Here is a 10,329-nt window from a genome sequence, read left to right as displayed (position 1 = left end):
GTTCAGAGCCTGGAGCCTGCTTTGGATTCTGTGTTTCCCTTTCTGCCCCTCCCCCATTCATGCTCTGTCTCTCTCTGTGTCTCAAAAATGAAAACATGTTAAAAATTTTTTAAAATAAATAAATAAATTTTAATTGTGACAGAGTAAGGGAAAAAAAAGCTCGAAATGAATGTTAGAAAATGTTTTCAAGGAGTGAAGTACAGTTAGCGCGACGTGGTGAACTTGGTAGTGTGTGACCTCACAGGAAGGCGTTCTTACTGGAAGTTTCTTCAGTTCAAATTCTGCTGGCTTCTGGATGGTTCCTCTGGGATCGGCACCTCAGCGGCTCTCCTGATGAAGTCATGCCAGATACCTTTCCTCTGACTGGGAGGAACCCCATCTTGGCTCCTGTCTACAGGCAGCTGGGGCAGTACAGCCCAGGGGATTAGTGGGATTTGTGCCCAAGCGAGAGAGATCTGCCCCTGCCTGCAGGTCAGTGACTTCTGAATGACCTACTGCCCCTAGAGGAACGGCACTGGGCCTCTGCACCCTCCCTTCCTTCTTCCTGCAGAAGCCAGCTCTCTCTCAGGCCTGGGCCGCTGCCTAGAGTTTCTTTGCTCCCTTAGTTTGCGGGGAGAAGGAAGGCGGCAGCTTGCAAGTTATCCTGGGGAGAAGAGACGCTGGGCCACACAGCCCTTCCGCCATAGGCAACCGCAGGTGGAATTTTCCCCGACGTCTGTGCTGTTCTCAAGTTTCCCAACCTGTTCACCCACACTTGGCACTCAGAGAAAATCCTCAGAGCTGCCAGGCCACCAGTTTAGCCTTGAGGCTGTGACCAAATACATAAGAGGGACCCCTCCCCCGGCTGGATCCGTTTATTTTCAAAAAAAGGGCTTTCCGCAGATGTCCCCATGGAGCCAACAGGAAGGACTGTGGGCAGCGGACTGCTGCAGCCACACACGGGCAGCTGCGGGACCCTCTCCCTGACCCATTTAAGTCACGCCGTGATTGATGATTGCAATGGGAAAATAGCAACTGCAGATGGACAGGCAGCGGGATAAGCAAAAAACACAATAGCGCCTGTTCCTGGCACCTGTCCCTGCCTGAGGTGGAGGAGGCGCTGTTAACTAGTCTGGTGATGAAAAACATGGGTTTTGGAGGCAGACGGGCTGAGTTCAGATCCCACCGACGTCACTTCCAGACTGGGTGAGTTTGGATGAATTTATATCACTGTTCTGAGTTTCAGCTTCCTGGAAGGGGGGTCAGGGAGTAATACCTGTCTCTTAGGGTTGTTCTGAGGATTAAATGAGATAGGACAGGGGAGAGTACTCACAGCAGAGCCTGGAAAATAGCTGTGATGGTTTTGTGATTACATAAAATACTCAGTCCAGTAACTGGCACCAAGGAAACGCTTAATAAATGGGAGCTGTTTCATGGGATACTGGAATGCCAGCATTGGGAGGGACCTTGTCTGAAGCCAAATTAATTTTATCTCCTCCTTTTGTAGGCGAGGGTCCTGAAGACCAGAGAGGGACAATGGTGGATCCAGGATCACACTCCTGGCTCAGGGCAGAAAGAGGGCTGACGGCATCATGCTTCCTGCCTTTTCTCTCTTCAAAGAATACCTAAGCTCCTGCGTTGCTCCTCAAACTCAGTTTGGGGCTTTACAAGTTAGAGTTGCTGGGGCAAATTCTGTTCTGCAGTGTTGCTCTGAGAGAGTCCAGTTTTGTTTGGTTTGGGAATCAGTGCCCTGGTGGGAACACAGAAAACACTAGACTTGGCAGCTGCAGAAATGGGTTCACATCTCACCTGCAACGTGTCAAGTCTTTGGTCGTGGGCCAGCCACTGAAGTCTCTGAGACTCAGAACCCACAGCCCTTACCAAGAGATCTGTCTGCCTATTTTTGGATGCACAGCTGGGTGAGAGGCCTCCTGGGTCCCTTGACATATGGTACTGGTTCCTACAACTCACTCTGAGACATCTTCATGGATGGATGTTTAATTCATTGTTAAAAGGGGAGAGAATGGAGGAATGTCTCATGCTGCCATAATGCTGACATCACTCCCCTGAGACTCCGTTTCTCCTCCTGTAAAATGGTGATATAAACTGTGCCTACCTCAAAATACGTTGGTAAAGATAAAATGAGTTAATATGAAGAGCTCAGAACAGTGCCAGGCACATAATCTTTAATAAATGTCACTGTTATTAGAATTAAAGGTCAGGTTACAGGGATTAGGTACTTAGAAACTCTTTCTCTGCACCCGGCCAATTTTGTGCCTCAGTGGCTAGGTTGGTGGCCTTTGTCACGAGATAAGGGGGTGACAGAGCTGCTGCCGGGTAGAGTGGTGGGAGTTACCCAGGATTCATGGGAACAAGAAGGCATTGATTTGCAATGCTGGCGTGAATTTGGGGTAGGGATCTGGACGCCTGGACCTTCTCCGTGGCTTGTGGCCATGAGAGACACATATTGCATCATTCTTGCTATTTTTTTGTGTGTGACTGGAGCAGAGCAGAGGCTTTTCTTGGTTCCAACGGGAGCCCCGGCAAGTCCAAGTGGAGAAGCAGGGCAGCTGTCGGGAGAATTCAGGCGGGAGCGGGCTCAGCGCCCAGGCCAGCAGCCTGTGACAGGCAGAAATGCAGTGAGACGTGACATCTGCCGCCCGACCACATCCCCACGCCGCCCTCCCTCGTCCAGCTGCTCGAGAGAAGGAAGGAAACCAGGCTTTTCCCACTGCTATTGTGTACCTGACAGGTTCATCAATCTTATTCGGCTCATCCTCATGGCCTCTCAAGCCGGTGATTAGATCTCTTCTCTGGCAGAGGAAGAGGAAGAGGAGATTCAGAAGTGTCCCAGGGCAGAGGGAGGGGCAGAGCCAGCGTTCAAGCCTCGGGCCTCCACTCCAAAGTCCACGTGCCTTCCATGGCACCAGCTAGTTCTCACTGGCCTGGCCACCTATCACCCGGAGAGACTGGCTTATCTTTAATCAATACGTGCATGGCCAGAGGAGACAAATAAGTGCAGAGGCACCTGGCGCTAATGGCCTAAAGAAAAGAGAAGCTTGAGCCCAAGGCCCCTTCCTGGTTGAGTACTGACCCTGTTTTACCTTCCTGCCCCCTGAGCCCTAGGCAGACCTTTGGCCTGGAGGGGGCACCCTGTCCCGGGGCCAGCCCAACAGGCCTGGCCCCAAAGACAATAGCTGGAAGGGCCTCTTAGAGCAAGTACTTCCTGAAGTGCCCAGAACAGCCACTGTCCCCACAGCTCAGGAACAATCACAGCTCAGTCAGCTTCCTCGCCCTTTGCAGGGCCTCCAGCTTCCAGGCAGAGCCCTTAGGCCTACTGTTTGGGGAGGGACAAGAGGACGGCAAGAGCAGTGCTCCAGAGTCTAGGACAGACCTCAGGATATAGACGTTTTTTCTACATTGAAGCTGGAGGAAAAATTCCAGGTTCTCTCTTTTCTTTACTATTCTGGTAAACCAACTGCCTGATCCTTGATCTTTGTGCTTCTGTCATGTCTTTTTGGGATTTTTAAACAGGGAGAAAGGTGGGGGGTGGGGGAGAAGCCAAAGGAAAAAATAAATTCTGGAATGAAACTATACACTCAGTTATTCACTCAACAGCATGGAATGAGACGTGGTAGTTGCCAAGCACAACGGGGTCCAGAAAAGAATTATTCAGCATTCACTCACTGACTTATGTGTTTATCTGCTCATTTCATAGTAAGGATAGAGCTCCTGCCAAGTTCCAAGCATTGTGGCTGCAGCAAGGACTCGGCAATGCAGGCCCCACCCAGTGTGGGAGACAGACAGGTGAACCAGCAGTTGACATACTTGGTTTATGTGGTGAGTGCTGGGAGGGACAAGTGAGGGCCATCAGGGACAAGAGCAGCAAGGCCAGCAGACCCTGACCAAGAGTCCTGGAGGATGGACAGGACAGACCAAGGGAAGATGAAGTTAGGCTGTGCGGTAGGAGAGAGTATAGGAAGATATTGGCATCTGTGAAGGCTGGAGGTGGAAGAATGCATGTTTTCCAAGAAGCGTCAAGAAGGCCCACGTGGTGGGAGAGCAGGAGAAATAGTAGCATCTAGTGGTCACAGCTGGCATACCCCAGCCTGCCTGGGTTGGAATCCTTGCTGGGCCACTTATGACTATGGGTCATCTGCCAAGCTATTCACCTTTCTGTAACTCACTTTTCTTGTCTATGAAATGGAGAGGATGCAAAGAATAGTATCTGCTTCAAAGGTTGTGATAACAATGAAAGCGAGCTAGTACACATCGAGTGTACCTGGCATGGCGAGTTATAGAGGTGTCAGCTATGATCAGGTGGGGGATGGGCAGGGAGGTGGGAGAAGTGAGCAGTTCCACACACCTATAATGGGCTCCAATCATGGGCCAGGCACTAGTAAACCAAGCAAAATCAGAAAGGCTCAGCTCCTGCCTGCAGGGAACTTGGCAGTATTTCCTGCTGTTAAAAACTTGGATTTGGAATTAGAGAGACCCAGATTCTAATCTCATCTCATCTCGTCTCGTCACATCTCATCTGTGTGACCTTGGGCAAATTATTTGCTCTTTTCAAGCCTCACTTTTCTTATCTGTAAAAAGGGTATAATGATAGTCCATTTCTTATAGGGTCAATTTATAGGATTAACTGAGATAATATATGTCAACATAAATAACATAGAAAATACAAGGTTAGAAAAATAATAGCTATTAACACAGTTGGTATAAAATAAAAGAGAAATAATACAAGGAAGAATATCTTATAATAGCCAGGATGGTGAGCCCTTGGATATGGTGGCTACAACCTCTCAGTGGCTTCCCATTATTCTAGAATAAAGATGTGTTTAATTCACAGGCTTCATCTCCTGTCTTCATCTTTCCTGCTCTCTCTTCACTTCCTCTATCCTATTTCTGTGTACTCTGCCTGGAGATTCCACTGCCAAACCTTCAGGTCACAGGTGAAAGAAACATCATTTACTAGGGAAGCCTTCCCTGACCCAGATGTGGTCAGGCACACGTTCCCCTGCTATGCAGCCTGACACCACTCTTCATTTTGATTAGTACCTGTTGCCTCATCTAGAGTATAAGATCCATGAAGCCAGAGATCGTATCTGTTTTACTCATTATTGTGTCTCTGGCCCTTAGTATGGCTTTCCTAATAAGAAGCCAATAAATATGTACTAAATGAAGAAACAAGAATGCAGCACAAGATTAAACTCTTAAAAAGGGGAGAAGCGGAAAATAAATAAAACGATACCAAAAGTTAAAGAGTTAAGAAAATTAAAAACAAAAAGGGAGAAGCTGGAACCTGTTTCCTAAAGCTCAACCACCACTCACACAGAGCACGATTTTCCAAAGCGCCTCTGCATTCTCTAAGTCAAAACAGCAGACCCTGACACTCCATTCCTTTGCCTGGACAGCAGTGCAATCGACACATCACACTGTAATGAACCCGAGGGCTGATTAAGAGCTTATGTAAATGTTGAAACCTTTGGCAGCATTCACTTCCCTTAGATTTTGCCGTGACTCAAAGCACGGGAATTTTTCAAAAGAGAGAGCTTTCAGAGAATATCCACACCCAACGGTGGAAACTTTAGAAGAATGGAGTGTGGGGGAATGTCCCTCGGTGAGGGATTAGGGGGCTCTGAACAGGTTTTAAAGGCATATGGAGACAAGATGTCAGTGTGAGCTTGTTTCTCTGACAGAATCTGAAACGCTTTTGACCAGCCAGTTTCCAACAGGCTTTTAAGTGAAGAGGTTAACGTTGTAGGTTTATAAATACATGGATGTTTGTGGTGACTTCATTGTGCTCGGTATGACAGCGCAAACTGCAGGGAGAGGTTGCCCTTGCGTGAACAGCTTACTTAATCTCTCTCTTCTTCTGCCTCTTGGTTCAGCGAGCAGGAGGAGCCCTGGATGAGGAAATGGGGGACCTTTCTTTTTGATCACAGCCTTGACCCCATGAGCTATGTGACAGTGGGCATGATAATAACTCTTCCCTGCCTCAGTTCCTTCATTTTTCCAATGACATTGAATAAAACCTCATCAAAGTGTTGTAAAATTGACTTTTAGGAACAGTCCCTAGAGCTTATTGAGCATTTCCTATGTGTCAGCGCTTGTCTGAGTTCTGCTGGTCTTCACAGCAGCCTGGGGGGTAGATCACTACTATCGCCACTGTTTTGTTTTTATTTTTATTTATTTAAAACATTTTTTTCTAATGTTTATTTTTGAGAGAGAGAGAGAGAGAGAGAAAGACAGAGCATGAGCAGGAAGGAGACACAGAATCCAAAGCAGGCTCCAGGCTCCGAGCTGTCAGCACAGAGCCCGACGTGGGGCTTGAACCCACAAACCGTGAGATCATGACCCGAGCCGAAGTCGGATGCCCAACTGACTGAGCCACCCAGGAACCCCATTGATTTATTTATTTTAAATGCTTATTTATTTTTGAGAGAGCACAAGCAGGGAAAGGGCATAGAGGAAGAAGGAGAGAGGGGGTCTGAAATGGGCTCTGTGCTGACAGCAGAGAGCCCAACCCGGGGCTTGAACTCATGAGGCGAGAGATCCTGACCTGAGCTGAAGTCTGACTTGGGAGCCACCCAAGTGTCCGTTATTGCTACTATTTTAGATGAGGACACTGAAGTACAGAAAAGCTAAACACCTTGCTCAGAGTCACATGACTGGTAAGCAGTGGAGCCAGGATTTGAACTCAGGCTGCCTGGCTCTGGAATCCATTTTAGTCACTGTGCTCTATTACACTTTCTTTCCAGGTAGGGAGTGCATAGGTTGGGGAGGGCTTGGAGAAGAAAAAAAGCCCCATTGCTTGTGGCTGGCCAGGATTTCAGCGGTCTTCAGCGGGAAGAAGGGGGAAGTGGCTGCCACAGGGAGAAAAGAGGTCTGTGTGGTAACTGTGCTCTCTGGAAGGTGAAGCTTTCATGTTTATGGCTAGGTTGCAGGGAATGGGAGTGCTGAGGCCCCGGACTTGGAGACAGCTATGGATTTGAATCCAGACTCAGCCTCTAGATGTGTGACTTTCAGACTAAATGATACTAATCTGATCTGAGTTTCATAGCTCACCTGAGAAATAGCACTGTCAGGGTTACAGAGTGTTGTATGGATTACGTGAGAAAATGTCTGGCACATGGTGGGTGTGCAATGACTTTCTTGCCTCCCCTCTTTATCATGGTCCCAAGAAGATGAATTTACTTAACCAATAATTTAATCAACTTTAATCAATTCAAGCAATTTATTAAATTTATTAGTTCAATCACATCCTGAAACTGGTTTGGGATTTTTGTGTTCTGGGTTCTTCAGATGAGCTACGTTTTATGTTGAAACTCTTTCAGGTCAGGGTAATTGGTAGTTTTCAGATTCACTTCCACATTCGTATTTGTCTATCAGAGAGCAATTTCCTTGCCCTTTGATCTGAGGCAGATAACCATTTTTTATGAGGCTGTTAGCCTTGTTGAGGGTAGAGACACAGCCCCATTCCAGCAATGAGTTATAAATGGACATCAGTGTGAGAGACCATTGCATTCTGTGTACCTAGATTCTGTGTATCTGGGCACCATTTCTATGCCAGCTTCCTGAACTCAGGGCTTTGGTTGTTCAACCAGGAAACCAGCTGATTAGGTGGCTGTGGGTCTGGTTTAGGAATGTGAAGACTGGACAAGTCTTGCTGTTAGGAAGCCAGGAAGCAGGAAGCCGGGAGAGCTGGCAGATAAGCACAAGCCAGAGTCCATGATGGCTATTTGGAGTCATTCGCCAGAGAGTCCAGATGCAAAGTCCAATGAGGTTAGGAGGGATAAGGATTACACTTAAAAAAATGAAAAGCTGGATTGGATCTGGAGAAGGTTAAGATCCAAGGAAGGAAGTTTCTAGATAAGCCGAGGTAGAGATATATGACCTGAATTTATGGAAAAGAAGGTATATGCTGTGTGAGAGTGCCAGGTGTTAAAGACAGAGGGTGGAGATGGGGTTCAGGGAGTGCATTCAGCACTGGAAGACAGCCAGATAAAATCTGGAATTCCCTGGCCACACCAGCCTGGGGGTAAACATTCAGGTGGGGTAGGAGAATCACACTGTAACAGGAAGTAAAACTGACTTTGGTTCTTAGCCTCTACCTAGGGGGCGATAATAATGTTTGTATGTATTGAACACTTACTGTGGGTCAGGAGCTGTGAATATGCAATCCTCTTAAATATCTACAGCAAGCCTAGGACCTATTTTTTCCATCTTATAGATGATGAATGTAGATGCCAGGAATATGAAGTAACTAACTAGTTGGTCAAAGAGAAAACAGGAGGGCTGGACCAGTGATTTCTGACTCCTTGGCTTTCTCTCGTTACATGTTTTCTGGGCTCCTGAACTTCCTCTTCCATAGGCTTTCTTCTTCCCTGGTGGGATCCTGCAAGGCTCTTATGGTCTGACTGGCAGCCAGAAAATTTTGCTGGCTATTTCTCCCCTCTTATGGTTTCATAGCAAAGGGCTGGTTTGCCTTCTTTCCCTCCACCACCTTTGGCGACCTGCTTCTGAGGAGAGCTTCCCTGACCAGTGTTGGGGTTTCAAGGGAGGTGGGGACAAGATTTTTTAGTTTAGGCTAAAGAACCCTTGAGTAGAACCATACAGGGTCCCTCTCAAATCTATGGCCAATCCACTGATAATTAATGGCATTTCAGGACAGAGCCTTGGAACTTCAAATTTTTCCTTCCATTGAATAGTGTCCTTGCCCATTGAGAAGTCTTCCTTGTTGATGCCTATTTATTTGTATTCTACAGCATTTGTTCCGGACTCTGGAGGAAGCCTGTCTGTACCAGTGTCTTTATAACATTTTATTCAAGGTCTTGTGGGTTGTTATGCAAATAGAACACCTCAAGCAATGCACTGATAACTACTTAGAGATGGGAGGGAAGATTAGACTCCCCTTTTTTGGAGAAAAAAGTGTAAGACGTGGCCATGTCCTCAAGGTGTTGATATATTCATGAACGCAGATGGATAGAACATCAGAAATATCCCCTTGGTCAGTCCTGTCCATCATCCTCCTTTCCAAGTTTAGGGGCCTGAAAGCCAGTTTTGGTGTCTTTCAAGTTGTAGAAGGTGGTCACTTCTCTCTACCTGATTTGCTCCTTACTACCTAATTACCTGAGGTACCTATTACACGTTAGGGAATGTTCTATATGGTGGTGACATGAGATAGACCCTGCTTTCACAGACCTTGCAATTCCAGGGGGTGACTGACATGAATAGTAGGCGATTGCCAGTATGATTAGCTCTCTCATCAAGGAAGTAGCAGGTGTTGCAGGGATTCCTAAATGGAACACCACCTAATGAGATCAGGGTAGACTTCCTGAGGGAAGTAGCAACTCAGTTGTGTCCACACATGTGAGGAGTTGGTAAAGAGTAAAACGTTCCATGAATTGTGTCATAAACACTTGAGGATTTCCTTACTCCAAAGGGGATAGTCATATTCACTGTATAAGTTGGGACTGAGTAGAAGTTTAAATCAAAGATGAAAAATTCTCATTAAAGACTCATGCCTAAAATTCTGAAAGGCCAGAGCTCCTTTCTTCCATCTCTTTCACATTTGGCAGTGGGCAGACCCACCCAGGTAGGGTAGATTCTTTGATTCCTGATTGACACTGACAAACAAGGGGGTATTTAAAAATGGGGGCGTCACCAAAAGCTGGAGAGACTTGAACTCTTGTCATATGAGGAGTGGGTTGTATTCTGAAGAGGATACAGTGAGGCAGAGGCACAGCAATAGGACTCAGAGTCATTAATAACATGACCACTTGTGCAGCCCAAAGATTAGCAGCCGAAAGCCAAGAGTCTGTTGTGTTGAAGTGGCTCTGGGTGGGAAGCACTCTCTCCAGAGACTGGGGCAGGGTATGGCTTGCCAGAGGAGGGTTCACAGAATGTTTAGACTGTGAGTCATGAAGGTCTTAGATGAATAAATAGCTCTCTTTCTGCTGTGACTGTTGATATGGCTGGTGACAGCCTACCTTTGCAATTGCCAAGGAGAATCTGACTCTGAGTTTTGACAAGTTCAACTCTCCTAAGCAGCCAGACCCTTCAGAGGGACCACCCTAAACAAAGACCTAGCCAAATGAAAATGGCAATGAAGCAGTGGGTGATATTTGGAGGCATGAAATCAGAAGAGCAAATATCTCCTCCCAGCCAAGGAAGAGTCATTGTTGGGAAGAGAGGATTGGAGGAAGAAGGTTTTCTGCTTCTGGGGTTGGAGAAACGATATCTTAGATCTTCATGTATCTAGTTGATCATTGACTATCACTTTGTTAACAGTCTTAGAGCTTCATAATTCTGGTGAGAAGAAAGGTGTCCTCTTTCTGAAAACAA

At 46.8% G+C, this 10,329-nt stretch overlaps 2 long non-coding RNA genes across 2 annotated transcripts; one reads left to right on the top strand and one right to left on the bottom strand.

Moving 5' to 3' along the window:
• The first annotated feature begins 221 nt into the window (after window positions 1-221).
• LOC109492068 lies at window positions 222-3,573 on the top strand. Its single transcript, XR_002145790.3, has 2 exons — window positions 222-1,185; window positions 1,487-3,573. It is a non-coding gene; the product is annotated as an uncharacterized LOC109492068 (long non-coding RNA).
• LOC109492065 lies at window positions 2,149-3,061 on the bottom strand. Its single transcript, XR_002145786.3, has 2 exons — window positions 2,725-3,061; window positions 2,149-2,598 (listed from the first exon to the last, which is right to left on the bottom strand). It is a non-coding gene; the product is annotated as an uncharacterized LOC109492065 (long non-coding RNA).
• Window positions 3,574-10,329: the final 6,756 nt, after the last annotated feature.

Source organism: Felis catus, chromosome D1 (assembly GCF_018350175.1).
Source record: "Felis catus isolate Fca126 chromosome D1, F.catus_Fca126_mat1.0, whole genome shotgun sequence".
Taxonomy (NCBI): domain Eukaryota; kingdom Metazoa; phylum Chordata; class Mammalia; order Carnivora; family Felidae; genus Felis; species Felis catus.
The sequence above is the reverse complement of the archived record's forward strand: the minus strand, read 5'-3'. Positions and strand labels throughout refer to the sequence as shown.